Source organism: Panthera uncia, chromosome E1 (assembly GCF_023721935.1).
Source record: "Panthera uncia isolate 11264 chromosome E1, Puncia_PCG_1.0, whole genome shotgun sequence".
NCBI classification, from domain to species: Eukaryota; Metazoa; Chordata; class Mammalia; order Carnivora; family Felidae; genus Panthera; species Panthera uncia.
This window is the reverse complement of record NC_064814.1, coordinates 13720929-13748244: the sequence shown is the minus strand read 5'-3', so window position 1 is coordinate 13748244 and position 27316 is coordinate 13720929. Positions and strand designations below refer to the sequence as shown.

At 41.2% G+C, this 27316-nt stretch overlaps 1 protein-coding gene across 2 annotated transcripts in view; it reads left to right on the top strand.

The window, feature by feature from the left end:
• Positions 1–2057: 2057 nt before the first annotated feature.
• Positions 2058–27316, top strand: part of GJC1 (gap junction protein gamma 1) — a 40261-nt gene continuing 15002 nt past the window's right edge. Inside the window, exon 1 of one of the 2 annotated variants that reach the window (XM_049636278.1) lies at positions 2058–2231. The gene's annotated coding sequence lies outside the window, so the exon portion shown is untranslated. Of the gene's footprint in view, positions 2232–2449; positions 2793–27316 lie in introns of those variants that run through there. The other variant, XM_049636276.1, reaches the window with a different exon arrangement.

Below are 27316 nucleotides of genomic sequence, written 5' to 3'. Positions count from 1 at the left end.
AAAGAAAGAAAGAAAGAAAGAAAGAAAGAAAGAAAGAAAGAAAGAAAGGGTATTGTTCCAAATCTCCATGAAGAATGGGCAATGCTAAAAGGTAGGAAGCCTTCCTCAGCAGTTTCATCCATGAATTTATAGGATAATAATACCTAATGAACATTTAATATGTATTATTTATACACAGTATATAATACATGCTTATTCATATATTATTTTATATACAATATATACATATATAAGTGTTTTTATGTTCATTCATTTATTTTGAGAGAGAGAGAGAGCGAGTGAGCAAGCAGGGGAGAAGCAGAGAATCTCACGTAGGCTCTGCATTGCCACACAGAGCCCGACACCAAAATCAAGACTTGGACGTTAACTGGATAAGCCACACAGTGCCCCTATAATCAAATGTCTTAACACACTTTATAAATGTATAAATGTTTTTTATGTTTATTTATTTATTTGAGAGAGAGAGAGAGAGAGAGAGAGAGAGAGAGAGAGAGAGAAAGAGGGAGGGGCAGAGAGAGAGGGAGAGAGAGAATCCCAAACAGGCTCCGAGCTGTCAGTGCAGAGCCAGACTCGAGGCTCAGTCTCACAAAATGTGAGATCCTGACCTCAGCCAAAATCAAGAGTTGGACGCTTAACTGACTGAGCCACCTAGGTGCCCCATATTTTAATATAACACTTTAAAGGTTATTATTGAAGTCTTACTATGCCACGAAGAAGTGCACTATCAAATGTGTACGGCTCAGATGTGAACACTGAACACATTTGTGTATTTAGCATCCTGATCTAGAACAGGACCAGTCCCCCAGAAGCTCCCTCATGCTCCCGGGTGCCTATCCTTCCCCCAAGGTAACCACTATCCTTACTCCTAACAGCACAGAATACTTTGGGTTGTTTCTGAACTTTATATAAATGGAAAGTTTTGTGAGATTCCTCTATCTCGTGTGTGATTGTAGATTGTTCATTCTTATTGCCGCATAAGGGATCATTGTGTGAATATAACATTTTATCTATCCTTTGTACAGTTGTTGGACACTTGGGGTGGTTTCCAGCACAAATAGTGCCGCTATGAATACTTTAATACATGTACCTGGGCAAACATTTGTACATATTTCTGTGGAATTTCCATGGAACTGCAGAATCATAGTGTATTCATATGTTCAGCTTTAGCAGATAATTGCCATTTTCCAAAGCGATTTGTTCCAATGTATAGTCGCACTAGCAGGATGTTAGTTTTAATATTTCAATCAGCTTATACAGTGATGTCTCTTGCGTTTAGTTTGACATGTTCTTTTATTGTATTTTCCTATATTTACAGGGTCGTTACACTTGTCATTTTAAATTCATTTGTAGAGAGGTAATGTGGTAATGAAGGGGCCTGGGGACGACTGAGGCATGGAAAGTGGAGGCAGAGGGCAGGGCAGGGTGGGGAGGAGAACATTACCAAGCAGGTAATGAAATGGACTCAAGCAGTTAAGTTGAAATAAACAAATATTACTCAGAAGTAGCTGCCCAATGAACCTAGAGGCTCAAAGGGAGCAATTTTTTTCTTTCACTAGAGAGAAGCCAAAAATCTGGATTTAAAAATTTTGGCAGTTAAATCATACTTTCAGAAAACGTGCTGGCCAAACAACTTTGGTCATTGGGCCAGATGCCCAGCCCTCTGGACCAGCCGTTAGTTCCGGCCTGGCTTGAGAGGTGGGAGCGTTTGACCTGTCACCTCATTTGTTAGAGCTTAATCTCCTCTCTGGTCAAAAGAGTAAAATGGAAGCCTGTCCTTTTGTACAGTGACGGTCAAAGGAGATAACTCAGGAGTACAGGAGTCGTCGAACACTATACAAAGTACTCTCCTTAGTACGCCTTCGGTCGTCACGCATGGACTCGCTGTCCTTAAAGCATTTGAATTTTCAGATTCCTTGGAGCAAGTTTAAGACTGGAGATTCCCATGCAAATCTCCCGAAGGTCCTTTGAATGGGATCCTGCTGGGATGCAAGGGGTTAAGAGGAAATGGCCTATTAGGGTCTCGCTAATCTGAGAAGTCCAGGACCTCAAAAGTATCCAGAGCGCCACTAAAAGCCACGACGCAGAGCTAGGATGGTAAACCCGACGAGGGCCCGGAGGAGCAGAACCTAGAACGGGGCATCAGCATCCTGATGTGTCACACTGGACCCAGGCCTCGGCGGAGCGCACGGAAGACAACTCCCCAGCTCGCAGGACCAACCTAAAATGCCCAGGTAAGGCGTGTCCTCACGGCGCCGTTAGTAGCCCGCCCAAGTGAGGCACTGCGCGCCGGGGGACTGCCGTCCCGAGAACCAAGCGGGAGGAATGAATTGTGCGGGAGGCGAGGTCTGCGCCCACCCGGGTCCGGACTCCACGCGGGTGGCACCCACACGCTCTGCACCTCCGGGACCGCCCGGGAGCGCGCGAGGGCCCGACCGCAGAAAGTTGGGACGCTCGCGCCGCCGCCCGCGCGCTCCGGGGCGCCCCCTCCCACCCGAGCGCCACGTGCCGCGCGCCCCCTGCTCCCAGGCCGCGGCGGGACGCCCCCGCCCCCACCGCGGCGCGTAGTGCGCAGGCGCCTCCCCGCGGGTCCGGGCGGCGGGAGCGGGAGGCGGCGGCGGGAGCGGGTTCGGCCTCGGCTGGAGACTGAGGCGAGGGCGGCGGCGGCGGCGAGAGTTGGAGGAGAGGCGCGGGTGGCGGCGAAGGCGATGGCGACGCGGGGCACATGAGGCGGCGGCCGGCGGGACGGGCCGAGGCCCGGCGGAGGAGGCGGCTCCGGGGGAACACGCCGCCCGGTGAGGGGCGGCCGCAGGGCCGGCTGAGAAGCGGGCAAGGGGCGGGGCCGGGGGGGGCGGGAGAACTTATGGGGAGGCCGGAGAAGGGGCGGGGGGACGCGGGGGATGGGGGTCCCGGGAAGAGTGCGGTGGGAGGGGGTGCTGCCGAGACTTCCCGCCGATCCCGGAGGGGCGTCTGCCCCGCGGCCCGCCGCTGCCCCCGTCGCGCCCTCCCCCTTTGTCCCTGGGCGCGCGGTTCCCAAATTGGGAGGGAAACGGCCCGGGGGTGGGCCAGGGCGGCGGCGGCCGCGTCGGGCGGGCGGGGAGCCCGGAGGACCCCGGGCGCGCACTTGGGCGGCGCTCGGCGGTGCTCGCAACTCCTCGGGGCGGTTAGGGGCGCAGGGCCGCGCCGGGGCCGCCCCTCGCCGCCGGGGCGCTTCGCGGGCTGGTCTTTGTCTCCCGACGCTCGGTGCCTGACATCTCTTCGGGCGGCGTGCGGTTCGTTTGACTCTTTCCTCTAACACCGCTGCCGGGACTCCTGCCTCCCATCAGTGTTTCAGACAGGATTTAGTTCGAGGGCTGGAAGGAGGGAAACGGGGGGCGGGGGGAAATGGCGCGGTCGCCTCTTGATGAACATGTTTCCTTTACTTAAAATGTTTTTTTTTCCACTTCGTGAAACTTTGGACGACTTGTTTTGTTTTCCCCTCGATCTCCAGATTCAAAATTAAGAGAAGGCGCTAAAGCTGTGATTGTGGCCAATTGTGTGGTTGGTGGCTACGTTTGGAGCTGAGTTGAAAGGATTTACGTGAATGTGTGGTTTAGAATTTGCGTTTTTTCCCCTCTTCCCCTGCGATTGTTTCAAAGAGTGGGATTCGTTTTTCTTTGCGAAGCGGGCGAGTTTGGATTATCATTTGAAGGAGTATTTGTTGATTGAGAACCTGCAGTGGTACAGATTTCATTGTGCTCACGCTTTATTTTGTTAGCCTGAAGACTGCACTTTGTGGAATCGAGTAAATCGAGTTAGAGTAAGTTCTGAATTAGCCTTATCTTGTGCCTGGGTAGTCCAAAATTATTATACGTTCCTGTTGTGTATACTTTCAAGTGAGTATGTGTGAAAGCTCTTTAAAAATCAGGTTGTATAAATGAAAGGGGTTTTAATTCTGATAAACGGAGAACAGTGTATATCAAATACATCACATATGTATAGAAAAGGGGTTTAATAATGCAATTTAGGGATCAAATTCTTTACCCCCTAAAGAGAGTTTAGGTATTCAGATTAAGAATGCGGAAAATTAAAAATAAATAAATAAATAAATAAAATTTAAAAAAAGCATTCAGAAAAATAAGCTTAATTCCAGAGCTCCTGACTAAATACACTGTGAATTGTGGTTCGTTTCCTGGAGTTTTTGTTGGTTTTATTTTTTGGAACTTAGTATGGTATATTACAGTTGCTTTGGATTTCTTACGTGCTATGTAATGGGAGAATTCAAGAAACATGAACTGACTCTTCTGGGTAAAATGTAATAAGCTGTGGTAAACAAATCTGCATCATTGTGTTGGCCAGGTCTTTGTGAGCAGAGTGTTGTAATTAAAAGACATTTTGAAGAGAATACATAGGAGCTATATGGAAGTTCTCTCTTTTTCACTTGTCCTGATTTGTAATGGTTTAATATTATATACTACTTGTCTTAAACTGTTGTGCACTTTTCCAAAGCATTGCAGACATCCTTTCTAAAAGTCAACGCTTTTAGCTTCTTTAGAGGTTGTGTGACTTCAGAATTGGTTTTCCATCTGTGCTAGACCACAATTCTCTGAAAAAGGAGCAGAGGACCCCGTACCTTTCTAGTCCGTTAACGAAGGTAGAATTGACTTTTAGTCTTCAATCCAAAGGATTTAAGAAATTAACATATCTTCAACATAACAATTTGACTTAAATACTGTTACCCCTTAACTTTTTTGTCCTTCTTTTAATTATTTGTATAAATTAGCCAAAGGGAAGGGATGGAGGGTCTGCCTCTGATTAGCCACACACCTCCCACCTTAGCTCCAGGCTCTCCTGTCAATTCAGTAATTGGGATTCTAGAATACAAAATAGGTAATTAAAATCCGGAGTATCATTCTCTTAATAAATGGATGGTTTGTTCCATGCCTAATTCAATGCAGAGATGAGTTCCAAAAAGCTGGGGTTTTTTTATTTGAAGTTTGTTCACATTTCAAAATAAATGAGAGGTGTTCCCTTTTTAAAATTATTATGAGTCTGAATAGTTAGTGCAACTGGAAGCATATTTATTTTTTTCTGAATTGGTGCTTTTTTTTTTTTTTTACTTGCAAATGTATTTACTTATTTTTATTAATTGATGCTTTGCTTGTAGCATAGAAACGTGCGGCTCCTATCAGAAATATTGGATAGAAATTTAGGCAAAGAGGGGTGCCTCAGTGGCTCAGTCTGTTGAGTGTCCTACTTCGGCTCAGGTCATGATCTCACAGTTCGTGGGTTCGAGCCCCATGTCGGGCTCTGTGCTGACAGCTCAGAGCATGGAGCCCGCTTCAGATGTTATGTCTCTCCCTCTCTTCCCCTCCCCTGCTGATGCTCATTCTCACTTTGTCTCTCAACAGTAAATAAAAATGTTAAAATTTAAAAAAAAAATTTAGGCAAAGAAAAATGGGATTACGTTTTTTTGTAGACCATTTGTTTGAGAATACATACGATAACAGATCTTAGCTGATACCATTAACCTGAAACTTAACAGTTCTGAACTGTTATCAGCTAAGTGCCAACAATTTTCATACATACTACTGCAACTGATGAGTTTAGTTTTTGTGGAAGTAAGGATCTATTAAGTCTGAGCATTGGTGTTTTCTACAGGTCTTTAGAATGAATGACTTAGAGGGGCGCCTGGGTGGCTCAGTCAGTTAAGCATCTGACTTTGGCTCAGGTCATGATCTCACAGTTTGTGAGTTCGAGTCTCACGTTGAGTTCGAGCCTCACGTTGAGCTCTGTGCTGACAGCTCAGAGCCTGGAGCCTGCTTCAGTTTCTGTGTCTCCCCCTCTCTCTGCCCCTCCCCTGCTCACGCTCTGTGTCTCAATAACAAATAAATTTAAAAAATTATTAGAATGAATGACTAGACAGGCAGTACTGGCTGGCATATGGTGGTAGTACATTCTTGAGTCTCGCCAACATTGCAGGAGTTGACAGCCCTCAAGTTTGATATTTAGACCTGTATGTGTAATGTGTTGCCCAAAGCAGTTTTTTTCCCCTAAGGATGAGATCTCTTTGCAGATAGCATTTTATTTCTGAAGAAGAGAAGTGTTCTGTGGAATGAGTAGAGCCCTCAGTTAAAGCTGGTTTTTTTGAAGCTGTAGTGCATGTAGCACCAGCACAATTTGGACAAAAGTACTCTGGTGGCCATTCATTATTCTAGTGAACTTCTTTTTTTCTTCTTTCATTCAAGTATTTATGTTAGGCACTGAACTAGGTGCTGAAGATGAATACTATGTGGGTTTTGCTCTCAGAATGTTTATATTTTGAGCACTTTGAATTTAACATGCTGAAAGGTTTAGCAATTTGGAAATTATCTAAAATCTTTGGAACAAAAGAAACGTATAGGATTTTGGAGTAAGTTTTTTTATTTTTTTCTTTTATAGAAATGGAATAAACTTCACACATCCTCATTACCCTCTTATCTCTAACTCATTCAAGACTCATACTTACAGAGATTATTTTCGTCTCCATCTTTGTATGATTTATCAGTTTTGACTGAATTTATTGTTACTTAACAGTGTTACAACATTCCTTTTGGGAATGTTCAGAATAAAGTAGATCTGGACTTCTATTTTTATGGAATTCCCTTTGACTCATTCTTGGACCTCAGATTCCTAATTGCCCATTTCAGAATAGGTGTTTATTTGGATTCAGAAATGTCCTTTCTGAAGTACTCTTTTCTCTTGGGTTCTGATTTTCCTTCCTTGCTCTCTGGCTATTCAGGTTTTCGCCCCATCCTCTTCTACCAGATCTTTAATTGATGGTTTCTCTCAAGTCTTGATCCTCTAATCTAATCTGTTCTGTGGCTTCAGTTACTCCCAAATTTTTGCCTGTAGTTCAAACTTATTTTCTGATCCCAGCTGCCTACTCAACGTCTCCACTTAACCACTCTCAGAGGTACTTTGAATTGAGTTGCCCAGATTGACCTGTTGATCTTGGCTCCAAAGCTAGATCTTCATTGTACCATTTCATTAAATGGCTCTATCAGCAACTTACTGAGGCTCAACTCTTGCGATTTCTCTTTACTTTTAGTCTCCCCATCCTAGTCTAGGCAGGCCACCTTGTCCTAAGACTGTTAGAGTCAATTATAAATGGTCTTTCCTCATTCACTCTTGTTTTTAAAGGGGGTCAGTAATATGGGATATTAATACAGAAAAAGTAGTAAGTAATACTACAATAAATACTTAACCACCTTGCAGCTTAGGAAGTAAAACATTACCACTACAGTTGGGGTCTTCTGTGTTTCCTTACCTGCTTGCATCTTCCTTCTTCCAGCCTCCATTGTGGGCCTCCTTACCAGAGATAATCACCAGTTGAATTTATTGTTCCTTTGCATTTCTTTATACTGTTACTACATATAGTATGTAACCTAAGCAGTATATGCTCATCTACTCTTCTCACAGCAGTTAGAATTATCTTTATAAAACAAATTTAGTCAAGTCACTTACCCGAAAACTTCTGTTTTCCCTTTAATCTTCATTTAACCAGATGTGATCTGGCCTTGCCTACTTCTCCAGCATCATTTCTTTGTACTTTTTTGTTATGAATGGTCTAGCTTGCTGACTTTTTCCCCCCATTCCTTAAAGGTTCAAAGCTGACCCAAGGACTTTGTACATGCTGTAGCTAATTCTTCTGTCTGGAAAGCAGCTCCTCAGTTCTTCAGAATATGCTTAAATATCAATTTGGGGATAAATCTTTTCTGATAATCCTAGATTTGTGTAGGGAACTCAATGTACTCTGCACTTTTATAGGATTTATCACAGTTTTAATTAATTATTTGTATGATGCCTATTTCACCATTAGACTCTTCTGTATATTCCATAAAATCAGAAGTAATAATCTATCTTGGGTAGCCAAGTAGTATCACAACACCTAGCTTATAGCTTATAGTTCATTTCTGTATTCAACAATTATTTGAGTGCTTTCTAATTTCTTTTTTAATTATAATTGCTGATTGTAGTAAAGTAACTTCTGACAAAGCTCTTGTTCTTCTAATTAGAAGCCTCATTATTGTATGTTGTTTTTTGCATTATTAGTCTAATAGGCCAATATAGTGCTAGTTCCTTGGTAAAACTTACTTTTGTAAACTTACTAATAGCCATGGCCTGAGCAATCTTCAGCAGTTTTATTTATTTATTTGTTTATTAATATAATTTATTGTCAAATTATTTAGCAGTTTTAATAGACCAAAAATACAGTGGTCACTAATGGTATAATGTACACAAAGGGAGCTCTTGCCACCCCAGAAAATAATCCTAGCCGGTTTAGGCAGACTGTCAGATGTAATAAAGAACTTGAAGATTAGTTTTTTTCTTTGACATCCTATACCTAGTTCTGATTTTCATTTCTTCCTGGGCCAAGGGTCAGTATAATTAATGTCCCAAGACACTAGGACAGTTCTACATTAAGGCCAATGTCAACAGTTTTATACTTGAGAATTTCACTTTGTTGACTTTTTTTGGAGTAGGTAATACATTATGTAGCATAAAATCTGAAAGGTATAAAAGGATTTGCGGTGAAAAGTAAGTCTTCTCTTCGTACTCAGTCACTCATTTTTTTTTTTCTGCTGAAGCAATTATTATTTACCTTTTTTTGGGAATTCTTCTAGAGGTACCCATACATTCAGTATGTCCCTACACACATACATAAATGGTAGCATACTATACACACTGTTCTTTAGCCTGCATCATTCACTAATGTATCTCAGTTTATTTCATATCATTAGAAATAGAGCTGTCTCATACTTTTTGCCTACCAGATGTACTGTAATGTCTTTACCCAGTCCCTTCCTGATAGACTTTTAAATTCTTTCCAGCACATTATCAGCAGTGCTGCAGTGAATATTCTTGTACATTATTTTCTATGTCTGTGAGTGTTATTTGTTAGATAAACATTGAGAATTGGCATTCTGGCTCAAAAAGTATGGGATTCATGTACCAGTTCACCCCACCACTTGTAGTAAAGCACAAAGAATGACTTTATACATCCTTCCTTGCCAATAACCTGTTAGCAATCCTTATCTCTTTCCAGGTGGATAAATATAAAATGATATATTGGTGTAGTTTTAATTTGTGAATCTTTAATTACAAGTGATATTAAATGTCTTCTCATGTTATTAAAAACCATTAATATGTTTCTGAGACCTCCATATCCATTGCATTTTTTCTATTGAATGGTCTTTTTATTATTGATCTGTTAGAATTATGTGTTAGAGAAATTAACCTTTTACTCAGAATTGCAAATCATTTTAATTATTCAGTATATCTTTTTTTTTTAAGTGTATTTGTTTTGAGAGAAAGAATCCCAGGCAGGCTCTGCAGTTGTCAGCGCGCACTTATCAGCATGGAGCCTGATGTGGGGCTTGAACTCTTGAATCCGTGAGAGCAAGACCTAAGTTGAAGTCAGGAGTCTGACGCTTAACTGACTGAGCCACCCAGGTGCCCTACCTTTCAGTATATTTTTTGAGTTGTTTACAGTATTTTTTTTTGTTTTCCAAAAATTGTATTTTGTATAATTGAATTTGTCATTTCTTTCATTTGACTTCTAGGTTTTATATCATTTTAGAAGTCTTCTCTACTCAGTTAAGAAAAAAATAGGGGCGCCTGGGTGGCTCAGTCAGTTAAGCGTCCAACTTCGGCTCAGGTCATGATCTCGCGGTCCGTGAGTTCGAGCCCCACGTCGGGCTCTGTGCTGACCGCTCAGAGCCTGGAACCTGTTTCAGATTCTGTGTTTCCCTCTCTCTCTGACCCTCCCCCATTCATGCTCTGTCTCTCTCTGTCTCAAAAATAAACGTTAAAAAAAAAATTAAAAAAAAAAAAAAAATGGCCATGGCTTTGTCTAACTTTGAGTGTTTTGTTTTTAATTTTAGATCCTTGATTCATCTGGAATTTAAAGATCCAACTTCTAGGGGTGCCTGGGTGGCTCAGTTGGTTAAGCGTCCGACTTCAGCTCAGGTCATGATCTCACGGTTTGTGGGTCATTCCCCGTGTTGGGCTCTGTGCTGACGGCTTGGAACCTGGACCCTGCTTCACATTCTGTGTCTCCCTCTCTCTGCCCCTGCCCTGCTCGTGCGCTCTCTCTCTCAAAGATAAATAAATACACAAAAAAAGTTTAAAAAAATAAATAAATAAAGGTCCAACTTCTAATTTTTTTCAGATAGCTACCCATAGTAATTCATTATAATTTATTGAATATTCCATCATTTTTCCATTTGTTGGAAATGTCACCTTATCATACATTAAATGTCCAGATGTATTTTGATCTTTTGGACTTTCTTTTTTTTTCAACGTTTTTTTTTATTTTTATTTTTGAGACAGAGAGAGACAGAGCATGAACGGGGGAGGGGCAGAGAGAGAGGGAGACACAGAATCGGAAACAGGCTCCAGGCTCCGAGCCATCAGCCCAGAGCCTGACGCGGGGCTCGAACTCACAGACCGTGAGATCGTGACCTGGCTGAAGTCGGACGCTTAACCGACTGCGCCACCCAGGCGCCCCTCTTTTGGACTTTCTATTCTGTTACATTCATTCTATTGATCTGTTGATCTTTTTGCCAATTTCACCTTTTAAATTATTAGAACTTTATAATGCATATCTAGAGAAGCTTGTATGCTCTCCTTACTCTTTCAGAAAGTTCTCTACCATTCTTACTATTTGTTTTTTAACATTAAATTTATTCATTCATTCATTCATTTAAGTTTATTTTATAAAGTAATCTAGAGGCGCCTGGGTGGTTCAGTCAGTTAAGCGTCCAACTCTTGATTTCAGCTCAGGTCATGATCCCAGGGTTGTGGGATGGAGCCCTGCATCTGCCTCTGCACTGAGCCTGGGGCCTGCTTGGGATTCTCTCTTTCCCTGTGCCCCTCTCCCCTGCTCATGTGCACTCTATCTCAAAAAAATAGTAAATTAAAAAATAATAATAATAAAGTAATCTCTACACCCAGTGTGGAGCTTGAACTCACAATCCCCAGATCAAGAATCTCATGCTCCTCCAACTGAGCCAGCCAGGTGCCCTTTCATGTTAATTTAGAATCAGTTTGTCTGGTTCCTAAGAAATCCTTTTGGCATTGTATTTTAGATTGCATTACATTTTAGATCAATTTAGGGAGAACTAATATCTTAAGATGGCTTTTGTATCCAAGAACATGGAATGTTTTGTCTTAAGAATTTAAGTTTTTGGTGTTCCTTGGCAGTAATTTTTAAGTGTTCTTCATTTAAAATCTCTGTTTCTTGTTAGTCTTTTCCTAAGTATTTCACCTATTTGTTGCTATTTTATTATTTAATATTTTTTTAAGTTTATTTTTATTTATTTTGAGAGGGAAAATAGCAAGCAGGGGAGGGGCAGAGAGAGACGGAGACAGAATCCCAAGCAGGCTCTGTGCTGCCAGCACAGAACTCAGTACAGAGCCCAGTGTGGGGCTGCAACTCAGGAACTGTGAGTCTAACTGCAAGATCATGACCTGATCCGAAGTCAAGAGTCAGATGCTTAACCTACTGAGCCACCCAGGCACCCCCTTTTTTTTTCCTTAATTTTTATTCATTTATTTATTTTTAATATTTATTTTTGAGAGAGAGACAGAGACGGAGTGTGAGTGGGAGAGCGGCAGAGAGAGAGGGAGACACAGAATCCAAAGCAGGCTCCAGGCCTGAGCTGTCAGCACAGAGCCCGACTCGGGGCTTAAACTCATGAACCACGAGGTCATGACCTGGCTGAAGTCAGACACTTAACCAACTGAGCCACCCAGGCTCCCCTCTTTGTTGCTGTTTTATTTATTTATTTATTTATTAAAAAAATTTTTTTTTAATGTTTATTTATTTTTGAGACAGGGAGAGACAGCATGACGGGGGAGGGTCAGAGAGAGAGGGAGACACAAGAATCTGAAACGGGCTCCAGGTTCTGAGCTGTCAGCACAGAGCCTGACGCGGGGCTCGAACTCATGGACCGCAAGATCATGACCTGAGCCGAAGTCGGATGCTTTAACCGACTGAGCCACCCAGGCGCCCCTCTTTTTTGCTGTTTTATTTTTTTTAAAAATTTTTTTTCCCAACGTTTTTTATTTATTTTTGGGACAGAGAGAGAGACAGAGCATGAACGGGGGAGGGGCAGAGAGAGAGGGAGACACAGAATCGGAAACAGGCTCCAGGCTCCGAGCCATCAGCCCAGAGCCTGACGCGGGGCTCGAACTCACGGACCGCGAGATCGTGACCTGGCTGAAGTCGGACGCTTAACCGACTGCGCCACCCAGGCGCCCCATCTTTTTTGCTGTTTTAAATGAGACTTTTCTTCAGTTATATTTATATTGTTTGTATATTATAATCAGCTTTTTCAGTGACTTTATGCGTGGTCTGAAAATAAAATTAAACAGTACACCCACATAGTATAGCAAAAAGATCATTAGGTCCCAAGTTGTATTCTAGGCTTTGCAGCTTATTAGTTGTGTGAGCTTAAGCACATTATCCTGATCTTTAATATCCTCTTAGGTAAAATAAGGATATAGTCTCATACTCAGATATCAAACAATGGGCCACTGCAGAATTATTGAAAGATAACCTTAGAATCCATGCAGGTATTATCTGTGAACTATATAAATAGTGTCTTACAAATATATATGACCTTTTCAAATGTATATATAAATAATATTATAAATAAATTACAAGTTTATTTTAAAACTTTAACAGTTTATAGTAAAGTTTTATCTTTTTGTGTTTTTTCCAAAATCAGATACTATATGTATCGCCACTATTATATAGGGCTCTAGAAACTCTTGTAATTACTACATAAAGTCTCTCAGACCCTAAAAATGAGGGGCTACTGGCCTAGCTGATCTGTAACATTTCTTTTAACACTAATAGTGTGTGAGCCTATGTAACTGTAACTTAAAAAAATTTTTTTTAATGTTTATTTTAATTTTGAGAGAGAGAGAGAGAGAGAGAGAGAGAGAGAGAGAATTGAAGCAGGCTCCAGGCTCCAAGCTGTTAGCACATAGCCCAACCTGAGCCGAAGTCGGAGGCTCAATGGACTGAGCCACCCAGGCGCCCCAAGATAATGATTTTTAAGCTTAAATGTCAAAAGTGTGTTCCTGGGATCTTTCTCTCTCCCTCTTTAAAAAAAAAATTGTTTTTTAATGTTTATTTTTGAGAGAGAGACAGTGTGAGTGGGGGACAGGGGGAAGAGAGGGAGACACAAAATCTGAAGCAGGCTCCAGGCTCTGAGCTGTCAGCACAGAGCCTGATGCAGGGCTTTAACTCATGAACTGTGAGATCATGACCTGAGCTGAAGTTGGACGCTCAACTGACTGAGCCACCCAGGTGCCCCTCTCTCTTTTTTTAATAAAAAAAATTTTTTTTTTTATAAATTTTTTTTTCAACGTTTTTTATTTATTTTTGGGACAGAGAGAGACAGAGCATGAACGGGGGAGGGGCAGAGAGAGAGAGGGAGACACAGAATCGAAAACAGGCTCCAGGCTCCGAGCCATCAGCCCAGAGCCTGACGCGGGGCTCGAACTCACGGACCGCGAGATCGTGACCTGGCTGAAGTCGGACGCTTAACCGACTGCGCCACCCAGGCGCCCCAATAAAAATTTTATTTTTAAGTAATCTCTACAGCCAACATGGGATTCAAACTCCCAACCCCGAGATCAAGAATTGCATGCTCTTCTAACTGAGCCAGCCAGGCACCCCTTAGGATCTCTTTTTAATAGACCTGAAGAGTAGCCTGTCTAGATTTGTATAGAAAATGCTTTCATGAGAAAAGCCATATAATACTTTCTGAAAGGGGTTTTATTGTTCATGTGTCTAACTCGACTAGCTTACTTTGACCTTACATTCTAGTTCAGTAGTAGATGTGCATGTTATTCAGAGTAAAAGCTTTGTATATATTTATTGTATGTTGAGCAGGTCAAGCAGATGTGCACTTCTCAGATTGACTTAGGAAAGTTTTTCTTTGAGTTTGGACAAATTGTTAGGAATTGGGAGAGTGTCTCAGAGTGTCTCAGTTCTATTGAATTGTGTATCTGAAGCCATTGTATCCTATTATACTTGAACTCAGAAAAGAAGAGGATGGAAAATGTGTTTATGATTTGAGGTATATCCTGGGAAGGAAACTATATATGCATAGCTTGCAAAGCATTCTACTGAATAGATTTATTTTGGCTACCAGTTAATTATGGTTACTAGTTCAATGAGAAATTTAAATCAGGCTTAGTATGTATGTATGTATGTATGTATGTGTGTATGTATGTATTTATTTATTTAGAGAAAGAGAGAGAGAATCCCACGTGGGCTCCGCACAGATAGTGCGGAAGTGCAGAGCCTGATGCGGGTCTTGAGCCCACAAACTGTGAGATCATATCCTGAGCTGAAACGCTGAACTGACTGAGTCACTCAGGTGCCTGAGAATATTTTTAAAGTAAGCTCTTTGCGTAACATGGCACTCGAACTCACTACTACCTGGAGATCAAGAATAGCACACTCCATAGACTGAGCCAGCCAGGTGCTCCCTGCCCTGCCCTTTAGCATTTTATTTATTTGTTTGTTTTTAAAGTTGATTCATTTATTTTGAGAGAGAGAGAGGAAGAGAGAATCCCAAGCAGGCTCCACACTGTCAGCATGGGCCTGACACATGTCTCGAGCCCATGAATGGTGAGATCATGATCTGAGCTGAAACCAAGAGCCTAACGCTTAACTGACGGAGCCACCCAGGCACCCCAGAAAATGCTCTTTTTAAAAAAAAAATGTTTAATTTTTTGAGAGAGAGCAAGCCAGGGAGGAGCAGAGAGAGAGACAAACCCCAAGCAGGCTCCATGCCGTCAGCGCAGAGCCTCATGTGGGCTTGAACCATGAGCCATGAGATTGTGACCTGAGCTCAACCAACTGAGCCACCCAGACACACCCCTGCACGCCCTGGAAAATGCTTTTAATAGAAGTTTGTTTCCTACTGGGATCTTAGAGCTTACTTTTTTTTTTTTTTTTAAGTTTATTTTCTACTGGTTTTTATTTATTTTGCCTCAGAACTGTCATTTTTTTTCCTTTGTGGTTTGAAATTATGTAAATATCAGCATGGTTACTCAAAGTAAGGAAATGGAGATGAGATCAGTGCTCAGAATAGTGATCTTTTAAGATTCCAGTTTAGCTAATCTTCAGAGCATTAAAGTAACATGATTTTGGTTTAAATAATTTACCTAGTGTAGTATATTAACATTTAGTATTTTCTCTTGGAAGAAATGTCCCTTGGGTTTGTACTGAATATTATGGGCATATTCTTGTCCCAATAGAAGAATCCTTGATACAAAGTAGAGAAAATTAAGTAGAGTGATTAGGACAGGAAGGAAGAGTTTTATAACATTTTCACATGTCAAATAAACATTTAATAGAACTCACTTATAATGGAGACTGGTAAGTTTTTGGTGGCTACTTTAATAATCATTTTCTAAAATAAAGGTGTCTCTTTCCAAATACTCAGCTCAGATAGTAACCAGCAGGTAGCAATTATAACTATATATTTCAAGGGAATGTTGGATATGTTAATTTTCTGTGTTGCTTCTGGACCATTTTATAGTGAGTTTCTAAAGGAATGAGAGGAGCAACAGTATGATAGTAAGCTGCTATATAAGCCATCATGTCAGAATACTACTCTTTTGGGGCACCTGGCTCGCTCAGGGTGGTGAGTTTGGGCCCCATGTTGGGTGTAGAGATTGCTTAAATAAATAAACTTAAAAGAAAATCTTAAAAAATATACTACCATCTTGTGATACACTCTTACAAATTAAGAATTACCCTCTAGACTCTCTTTTACTCTGGAGTAGAATTTTATATAAGTTCTGTCTTGGACCCCTGTATACAGGGGTGGGTAGTAACTGTATCAATGGCTCTATGAGATCGTTATACTTTTCTGTGATCTATCCATTACTTAATTAGGTCTTTATGAATGTATGCAAAATGAAATTTGTACCCGACCTACTTTTTAAATTTCCCTCAAGGCTTTTGTTGCATAGGAAAGCTTTGCCAACTCCATTATTACATGTTTATTGTAGAAAATACTGAAAAAGCAAATTGAAGAGAAATCGTTCATAGGCCATTGTTAATGTTGATGTATTTCCTTTCATGCATATTATGTTACTGGAGGTTTTTTGTTTTTTGTCTCTTTACTACATGTGAGCATTTTCCCATATAATGAAATATTCTATTTATTTTAAAAAGTTTATTTATTTTGAGAGAGAGAGAGAGCGCACGTTCATGCACGTGAGCCTGGGAGGGGCAGAGAGAGGGAGAGAGAGAATCCCGAGTAGGCTTCATGCTTTTCAGCAGAGCCTGATGTGGGGCTCCATCTAACAAACCACAAGATCATGACCTCAGCCAAAATCAAGAGTCGGATGCTTAACTGACTGAGCCACCCATGTGCCCCTGAAATACTCTTTGTAAACGGGTCACAAATTGTCAGGGTATATATATTCAGCTATAAGATATCTGGCTCAATATTATTTAAGTTTCTTTTTTTTTCTATTGCTAGCATGAAAGAAAAGGAGACAAGAGTGTAAATTGATACAACTCCCTTTGGAAAAGTACTAACTTATTGAAGCTGACATAACAATTTTGCTTCTAGGTATTCAACAGGAATTCATACATATATTCACCAGAAGACCTATACGGAATGTTCATAGTAGCATTATTCATAATATCCTCAAACTGGAAACTGCTCAAATGCCCATCAGCAGTGGAATGAATAAATTTGTGATATAGTCACACAATGGCAATATAATAAAGCAAAGAGAATGAACAGACTGGAGCTAAATGCAGCAGGATTGGTGACTCTCAACAGATGCTGAACAAAAGCAGTCAGGCACAAAAGAGTATATTCTTTATGATTCTGATACAAGAGAGTCCATTTTGTAGGATTCCATTTATATTTTTTTTTAATTTTTTTTTTTAAATGTTTATTTATTTTTGACAGAGAGAGAGACAGAGCATGAGCAGGGGAGGGGCAGAGAGAGAGGGAGACACAGAATCGAAAGCAGGCTCCAGGCTCTGAGCTGCCAGCACAGAGCCTGATGCGGGGCTAGAACTCACAGACCGCGAGATCATGACCTGAGCCGAAGTCGGACGCTCAACCGACTGAGCCACCCAGGTGCCCCCCGTTTATATTAAGCTCAAGAACAGGGTAAACCAGTGGGTCTCAGTGTGGTGTAATATTGTTCCCCAAGGGGCATTTGGCAGTGTCTGGAGGCATCTTTGGTTGCCACAACTGGAAGAGACCAGGGTTGCTTCAGAGCACCCTACAGTGCACACAACTGTCTCATAACAAAGACCTATCCCTGGGCTAAAGTACTCTGTACTGTTAAAGGTAAGGGTGGCGGTTTCCCTTTGGGTAGGAAGGGTGTGATCGTTTTTGATTTTAGTGCTGGTTACATAGGTGTATTCAGTTTGTGAAAGTTCATTGAGCTGCATGCTTCTGTTTATCTTCTGTAGGTATTTTACACTGCAATCAAAAATTTGTATGAAAATCAGACTTCACATAAAAATCCAGGTCAAAGGCATCTTGTTTTCATTTTTTCTTTTCATTTTTTTTTTTAACGTTTATTTATTTTTGAGACAGAGAGAGACAGAGCATGAACAGGGGAGGGTCAGAGAGAGGGAGACACAGAATCTGAAACAGGCTCCAGGCTCTGAGCTATCAGCACAGAGCCTGACGCGGGGCTTGAACTCACGGACCGCGAGATCATGACCTGAGCCGAAGTCGGCCGCTTAACCGACTGAGCCACCCAGGCGCCCCTTGTTTTCATTTTTTAACCTTTATTTATTTTTGAGAGACAGTGCGAGCAGGGGAGGGGCATAGAGAGAGGGAGACAGAAACCAAAGCAGACTCCAGGCCCTGAGTGGTCAGCACAGAGTCCGATGTGGGGCTCGACCTCATGAACTGCGAGATCATGTTCTGAGCCAAAGTCAGACGCTTAACCAACTGAGCCACTCAGGCACCCCTCGAAGACATCTTTTGAAAGATAGGACAGTCTGATAACTCCCATAGTTGTAGCTAATAAGCAGTAGGCCCCCCCCCCCCCCCGCCCCACACCCTTTGGTTGGTGCCTGTTTTCCAGGCCCCATTTTCTTGTTTCAGTTACTTGTATCCCCTCACTGGTATCTTAAACAGCTTGAGTGAGACAGAATTCATACACACCATACAGTTTACCTATTTGAAATGTACAATTCAAAAATTTTATTATATTCACAGGGTTGTGTAGCCATCACCACAATTTAATTTTAGAATCTTTTCATTCCTCCAAAAAGAAACCTCATGCTTACTAGCAGTCACTCCCTCCCCCCACCCCACCCCACCATCTCTTTCAGGTCTAGGCAACCACTAGTCTTAGTTTTTGTCATTAAATAATTGTATGCATTTGAATTTTGTGGTCTCTTTTCTAAAACAGGATTTATAGTAGTTATGCAGTATTTCATCATGAAGTTATGTCGTAAATTGTATAAAGTTTATCTTATATTGGGCACTTATTTTAGATAAATTACTAGATGTGGAATTACTGATCAAAGGATATAAACATTTTAAAGTTCCTGATAAATATTAACCACAGTGCCTTCCGGAAAGGTTGTATCAGACTGCCCTCACCATCAGTGGATGATGGTATTTTTTTGCAAATTTTATGTTGTCATATTGGACAACATGTAGTTATATGCAGTCATATTGGAAATGTTACACATTTTTTATTTTGTATTAGACATGTTCATTCTCCTAGACTGATGATTATTCAGACAGTTGATTTGACCTAAACTCAGGCTGTTTTGGACAAGTGTACCAATATTGTCCTTTTTTACATGAAGACAGTACCACTTAGGATGTGAATGAATGCATTATCCCAGGTTCCCCTTACTTCTCCAGCTGGTTCCTGAAGGTTCTTACATTTAAACAGAGTGGCTTTTTGCCCGCACAAATTGACACTTCAGCTCATAGTGATGTACTTTGTTTTCTTGTTGGTTAATAGAGCCAAGATTTCAAACTACTTTCCACTAGGTTTTATAATTTGACTCACAATAAATTAAATTTTGTGTTTCTCCAATAATGTCCATAGCCAAGACCTCTTTTGAAAACAAGTTGTTTGTGTGTTTGTAATACATAGATTACTGTTTGCTAGTGAGCTGCCATGATGCTTTTGCTTAGAAATTGTCACTAGCTAGTTATTAAACCTCTATTATCGCTCATGCAGAATTAACTTCCACTTAAAGCATTCCAGTTAAACAAAACTTCATTGTAAACCCTTTAATTGATGCCTTGTCTCTGCACATAAAGCAGTCTCATTCAGGAGTGTGAGTCACTAGCACGATTCTTAGTGGATTGCTCAGCTCATGATCTGGGATGCCCAGATAGTTAATACTTTAGAATCATGGTGAGTCAATATTACATTTTTTTAGTTTTATTCAACCATAAATTTTCCGGGGGGATGACTGTTTGGGAAATGCCTTTTTGAAAATTTGACATCTTGTCATTGTTTCATTTCACTGCAGTTACTTCTTTCCTGCTCCTTAGAGTTCTGAATGCCACATAATTTGTTGGTTGTTTTATGAATTTTATTCTGCCTGAGGTTATTTTCATTAAATGTTAATAGGCAAGATCTTAGAAATCATCTGATATTCTCCACTTATTTCACAAATGAAAAAAAAAAACGGGGTGGGGTGGGGAGAAATACTCCTGAAGTGCCTGTTAGAATCTCTTACCTCCAAGTTCAGTGCTTGCACTGTCTTGTTGTCATAAAATTCAAGGTTAGGAATCACTACTCTAGAATATTAGTTTTAGTTCATCCTGGACTTTGTTTTTATTAAGACACATTTTTTTAATGTTTATTTTTGAGAGAGTCAGAGACAGAGTGTGAGTGGTCATGATCTCACGGTTCGTGGGTTCAAGCCCCACGTTGGGCTCTGTGCAGACAGCTTGGAGCCTGCTTCAGATTCTGTGTCTCCCTCTGTCTTTCTCTGCCCCTCCCCCACTCACATTCATATTCTCTCTCTCTCTCTCTCTCTCTCTCAACAATAAATAATAAATAAATTTTTTTTAATTTATTAAGGATTTGAGAGAGCTGGCCGACTCCCTATATGCCCAGAGGGCCAGAGACCAACCCCACTGGGGCAAGTCTCCAAGAGACTCCACTGCTGGCATTAGATCACACTGCGGCTGAGCCCAGGACCCAGAAGCTGGGACCCCTGAAAGTTGGTAGCTCTCCCTTGCTCAGTCCTGCTCTCCCCAGAGCAGACTTTGCCAGATCCTTCCTGCTGTCCGTGGAATTACTCTTGATGGTGCATCTCACCAGCAGAGCACACACAGATCACAGGCCTGACCCTCAGTTTCGAGGAACTCTGAGAAAATGAGTTGGGTTTCTTTTTATTTTAATTTTTTTTAATGTTTATTTATTTTTGAGAGACAGAGTACAAGTGGGGGAGGGGCAGAGAGAGAGGGAGACAACAGAATCTGAAGCAGGCTCCAGACACTGAGCTGTCAGCACAGAGCCCAGTGCCGGGCTCGAACTCATGAACTGTGAGATCATGACCTGAGTCGAAGTTGAATGGTTAACCAACTGAGCCACCCAGGCGCCCCTGTTTTTAATTTTTTTTTTTTTTTAACGTTTATTTGTTTTTGAGACAGAGAGAGACAGAGCATGAACGGGGGAGGGTCAGAGAGAGGGAGACACAAGAATCGGAAACAGGCTCCAGGCTCCGAGCTGTCAGCACAGAGCCCGACGCGGGGCTCGAACTTACAGACCACGAGATCGTGACCTGAGCCGAAGTCGGCCGCTCAACCGACTGAGCCACCCAGGCGCCCCCCCCGTTTTTAATTTTTAAAAGAAACTAAGATTTTAAAATCTGGTTTGTAATAGGCTTGGGGTATTTTTTGTTTGTTTTTTAATTAGAGGGAGATTAAAACTTGGCTCTGACCCATTTGGACTTTGTTGTTGCATTTGTAAAACATTTAGAATTTAGCACTACTTACTTGAAAATTTTTAATTTCCTGTTTATTATAGTTTCGTTTAGATTAAAAATTGACAAGGGACAAGTTATTGGGTTTTTTCGTTGTTGATTTGGAACCCTTGGGAGCTTTTTTTACATGAGTCTATTCCAAAGATATATATGAAAGTGGTATTTTTGGATTAACTGTTTTTGTGGCCAACGTTATAGTAAAGAGCTTGCAATGGAAAAAATGAATCAGATAAACTGAAAAGTAAAGCATTTCCCTGTAGTGTCACTACACTATAAAATATGTTGAAAGTTAACAGATGATTTTAGTTTGCTTCTTCTAGTTCTCTGTTGTTTAGCATATATAACTGTAGAGTAAATATCTCTTGAATACAACTGTAGTTTTTAAAACGTGTTTGTAAATATCCTACAAACTACTACATTGCAAGCTTCTTGATGATAGATAAGTACCAATTGCATGAATGAATTTTAGTCTAAAACTTTTTTATCCTTTTGTGGTATTAACATAAAATTTATCATTTTAACCGTTTTCTAAAGTGTATAACTTTGGGGCACCTGGGTGGCTCAGTTGGTTAAGCGTCTGACTTCAGCTCAGGTCGTGATCTCTGGTTCATGAGTTCGAGCCCCACATCAGGCTCACTGCTGTCTGCACAGAACCTGTTTCAGATCCTGTCTCCCCCTCTGTCTGCCCCTCCCCCATTCATGCTCTCCCCCTCTCTCTCAAAAATAAATGAACATTAAAAATATATTTAAAAAATGAATTAAAAATTAAAAAATTAAAAAATATAATGTGTATAGCTTTGGGGCATTAAGTAAATTTATATCGTTGTATGACCATCTCCCCAACTTTTGAATCTTCCCAGCAGAAACTGTACCCATTAAACACTAGTTCCCTGTTCCTCTCAGCCCCTGGCAATCACCATTTTATTTTCTGTTTCTATGAATTTGACTATTGTAGGTACCTCATGTAAGTACAATCATGTAACATTTGCCTTTTGTGACTGACTTCTTTCACTTAACAAAATGTTGTCAAGGTTCATCCATGTGTCAGAATTTCCTTCCTTTCGAGGCTGAAAAATATTCCATTGTATATTACAAAATGTCATGTTTTGTTTATTCATCTGTCAGTGGACAGTTGGGTTGCTTCTACCTTTTTTGGCTCTTGTGAATAATTCTACAGTGAACACGAGTATACAAAATCTCTTGGCATCTCTGCTTTTGTTTCTTTCACTATATACCCAGGAGAATTGCTAGATCATAAGGTAATTGTATATTTAATATTTTGAGGAAACTGTAACCGAACTGTTTTCTATAGCAACTGCACCATTTTAGATTCCCACCAGCAGTGCTCAACAAGGATCCAGTTTCTCCATGGCTTTGTTGACATTTGTTCTTCTCTTTTCTTTTCTTTTTTGGTAATAGCCATCTTGATGGGTGTGATGTGGTATCTCATGGTTTTTGTTTGCATTTCCCTAGTGATTGTGATAGTCTAAAACTTCTTATAATTTAAACTCTTATTAACCCAGACTTTGTTTCTTAAAAAATATATTGAAATCATTGGTGAGGAAATGAGGGAACCAGATTCTCATACTCTGATAGTAGAAATATAAATAAATAGGTACCGGCTTTTTGGAAGGGTAATTTAGTAATACAAATCAAAAGCTTTAGAATTTTTGGAGAGCTAGAGGGCAAAGAAATTGACCTTTTTTTGTAAACATGCAAAAATATCTTTTGCAATGTACAACGGTTCACCAGCAATTCTTTTAGAAATGGGTGTGTGGGGGCGCCTGGGTGGCGCAGTCGGTTAAGCGTCCGACTTCAGCCAGGTCACGATCTCGCGGTCCGTGAGTTCGAGCCCCGCGTCAGGCTCTGGGCTGATGGCTCAGAGCCTGGAGCCTGTTTCCGGTTCTGTGTCTCCCTCTCTCTCTGACCCTCCCCCGTTCATGCTCTGTCTCTCTCTGTCCCAAAAATAAATAAAAAACGTTGAAAAAAGAAATGGGTGTGTGTACCGAGTATTACAACAGACCACTATAAACAACCTACATGTTCAACCATGGAAGCTTGGTTAGATTCTGATTCGGTAGGTCTGGGAGTGGGAGTTGGGTAAATAGAATGTGAGAATGAGCGTTTTCAACACGCGCTCTGGGTAATTCTGATGAAGGTGGTCTGTGGACCACATGTGAGGTTCCTTTATTCATCACTACTTACATGCTTTAATTTGAGGTTCCATGGTCTGCTAAGACTCTCTTGCAAACTGGTCTTTGACTTCCCTGTTCAGCCTTCTCTATGGCTACTTCCCAAACATCCTTCATCATATTCTAGTCTAAGAGGCTTCTTCTTCTTTTTTTTTTTTTTTTTTAACTTTTATTTATTTTTGAGAGACAGCATGAATGAGGGAGGAGCAGAGAGAGAGGGAGACACAGAATCCAAAGCAAGCTTCAGGCTCTGAGCTGTCAGTACAGAGCCTGATGTGAGGCTCGAACCCATTAACTATGAGATCATAACCTGAGCCAAAGTTGGATGCTCAACCAACTGAGCCACCCAGGCACTCCTGACATTATTTTTTTCAAGGTTCATCCATGTTGTGTAACATTTTAAGGGGAATTTGTTGGGGTGGGGGGGTTGCCATGGAATGTCTGCTTGTGTCCCTTGCCCCTCTCTTTTTGGATTGTTGGGTGTTCTGGGGGGTAGGTTTTTGTTGTTTTTGTTTTTGTTCTTGGAACTCTTTATATAGTAGAGAGATTAGGTCTCTACCTAGGAAAGAGTTACCAAGGGGGTACCTGGCTGGCATGCCTAGTAACTGAGTTAGCCAGGCACCCCAGGGGGGACATTTCATTAAGGAAGTGACTTTTGAGCAGACTTGAATGAGAAAGTCCTGCCAGTATTGATGAAAACAACGTTCCAAGCAGTGAAAATAGCAAGTGCAAGTGCAGAAGTCTTGGGACAAAAGCATGGCATATTTGTCTTGTCTTTTCTTTTTCTTTTTTTGATGTTTACTTATTTTGAGAGAAGGAGAAAGAGAATCCCAAGCAGGCTCCACCCTGTCAGAGCAGAACCAGTTGCCAGCTCGAACCCATGAGTCCTAAGATCGTGATGACCTGAGCCAAAATCAAGAGTCAGACGTTTAACCGACTGAGCCACCTTTTTAAAAATTGTTTATATATTTTGTTTATTTATTTCTGCACTGTCGGTGCAGAGCCCGACTTGGGACTTATCTTACGAACTGTGGGATCATGAACTGAGCCAAGATCAATAGTCTGATGCTTAACTGACTGACCCACCTAGGTGCCCCCACTCTTTCTTTTTCTTTTTTTAAGAATATATATTATTTTTAGAGAGGGGGGACAGGCAGAGAGAGAGAAAGCATGGCATATTTGGTGCAGTCTGAGGAACAGTGAGGATACAGGTATTTCTGACTCAGAATGAGCAAGAGGGAGGATGGAAGGAGATGAGACCAGGAAGTGAACTATGGTCATATGGGCATGTTGGTAAAGATTTTTGATTTTATTCCAATAGAGTTTTGAGCAGGAGAGGGACATGATCTGCCTTACTTTTTAAGAGCTTTACTGGGGTTACTTTTTGGAGAATAGATTTGAGAGGGATAAGAGCATAAACTAGGAAACCAGTTAGAAGATTTTGCTTTTACAGTAGTCCTGGTTAGAAATGAAGGTGGCTTGGGGTGCCTGGGTGGCTCAGTTGGTTGAACGTCCGACTTCGGCTCAGGTCATGATCTCACAGTCTGTGAGTTCGAGCCGCGCGTCGGGCTCTGTGCTGATAGCTCAGAGCCTGAAGCCTGCTCTGGATTCTGTGTCACCCTCTCTCTCTGCTCCTCCCCTGCTCACGCTCTGTCTCTCTCTGTCTCAAAAATAAATAAAAACATAAAAAAAAAAAAAGAAATGAAGGTGGCTTGAATCAGAGTGGTAGTAGTGGAGGTGGTAAGGAGTGGTTGGAAGGATTTGCCAATGGTTTGGCTAGGAGTGAGGCTGACTTGAAGGTTTTTGACCAGAGGAACCACATGAATAGTGGAGCCATTTACTTAGATTTGGAAAACTGAAAATGGAGTAGGTCTTTGGAGGATGGGAGGATTGTGGTATGATAAATGTGGGGCCTATTAAGACATCCAGGAGATGTAGAGTAGCAGTTGAATTTCAGGCCTAAAGTTCAGGGAAATGTTGAAGCAAATGGGACATCATTTACAAGTTGAATTCTGGCTGGAGGAACCTGCAAAGAACACTGAAAAAGATAGGGTAACAAGATAGGATAAAAATCAGGACATGTATTTAGAAGTTTAGAAAAGGAGAAGTGACACTGAAATGGGAACTGAAAAATAAGAGCCAGAAGAGTATGGTATCAGGGAAGCCAAGTGGAAAAAAAAAAAGTATTTTGGAGAGGAAGGAGTAATCAGGTATATCAAATACAGCTTAGGAGTGCCTGGGTGGCTCAGACGGTTAAGCATCTGACTCTTGATTTCGGCTCAGGTCATGATCTCACAGTTCTTGAGTTTGAGCCTTGAATCAGGCTCTCTGCTGTCAGCACAGAGCCCGCTTTGGATCCTCTGTCTCCCTCCCTCTGTGTCCCTCCCCCGCTTGCTCACATGCTCTCTCTCTAAAATATTTTTAGAAATTTAATTTTTTTTAATCTTTATTTATTTTTGAGAGAGAGAGCGTGAGCAGGGGAGGAATAGAGAAGGAGACACAGAATCGGAAGCAGGCTCCAGGCTCCGAGCTGTCAGCACAGAGCCCGACGCGGGGCTCGAACCCACGAGCTGTGCGATCGTGACCTGAGCTGAAGTCGGACGCTTAACCAACTGAGCCACACAGGCGCCCCTATTCTTAGAAATTTAACAGAAACAAATTAAACATTTTAAAAATATATATAGCTTAAAAGGTTGAATAAGAATTGACCATTGAATTTGGCACTGTAGAAGTTATCATTGGCAAGTAGTTTTGCTAGCTTGGTGGTATCTAGGCTTATTGATATGTGTACTGTTCCATCACATAGATGTTACCATAGTTTATTCACCACTCATCATCAGTTATTAGCCATTTAGGTAATTTTCAATTCTTAAGGTATTTTACATATGCAGATTCAGATGGGCATGCTGTATTTGAGAGCACTGTGAAGTAATTTATAAATCAATGCCTTATTGGATATTGGAGTTAAGAAAATACTGCATAGCAAAATAAAAGACTTTGGAGTTAAACTAGCCTGTTTGAACCAACCTGTGCCAGTAGCTGACTTTGTCTACATTACTCAATTTTCATGAACCTGATTCTTATCTAAAAGATAAGATTTTATGAGGATTAAAATAAATGAGCACTTTGTATGCTTCCTAGCACATGTGTGTTCAGTAATCCTAAATTGTGTCTTCTTTTTTTTTTAAGTTTATTTATTTATTTTAATGTTTATTTTTGAGAGAGAGAAAGCTTGGTTGTATTTTATGCAAGTGAGGGAGGGGCAGAGAGAGAGAGGGAGACAGGATCTGAAGCAGGCTCAGTGCGCTGAGAGCAGAGAGCCATATTCTGGGCTCTAACTCACAAACCGTGAGTTCATGACCTGAGCTGAAGTCGAACGTTTAACCGACTGAGCCACGTGAGTGCCCCAAGTTTGTTTATTTTTGAGAGGGCATGAGTGGGTGAGGGGCAGAGAGAGAATCCCATGCAGGGTCTGAGCTGTCAGTGCAGCACCTGACACGGGGCTTGATCTCACAAACCATGAGATCATGACCTGAGCTGAAATCAAGAGTCAGGCGCTTAACCCACTGAACCACCGAGGCACCTCTTGTTTGTTTTATAGGGAAAATAAAACTTTCTGAATAAAACTTTCTGAAAAAAAGTGTTAGTAATTGGTCTTGGAAATGTAAGGAGGTGTATTTTGAGGGTGGAGGAGAAGAGGAAAACAGTTCTTTTGGGTCATTCATATGGAGATTTTTCGATGATAAGAGAGAGAATAGGGGAAGATAGTCAATTTGAGTGATTATCCAATTTAATTCTATTGTGATCAGAGCACATACTTTGTATGATTTGAATAATTTCAAATGTATTGCAACTTTGATAATGGCCTAGGATACGGTCTATCTCAGTACGAGTTCTCTGTGTCCTTGAAAAAATTGAGTTATTTTGCTGTTGGGTGGAGCGTACTCTAAATTTTTTTTTTTTTCAACGTTTTTTATTTATTTTTGGGACAGAGAGAGACAGAGCATGAACGGGGGAGGGGCAGAGAGAGAGGGAGACACAGAATCGGAAACAGGAGGTGGAGCGTACTCTAAATGTCAGTGGTTTTGTGGTTTAGTGGTTGATAGTAAGTAGTATTTGTTTT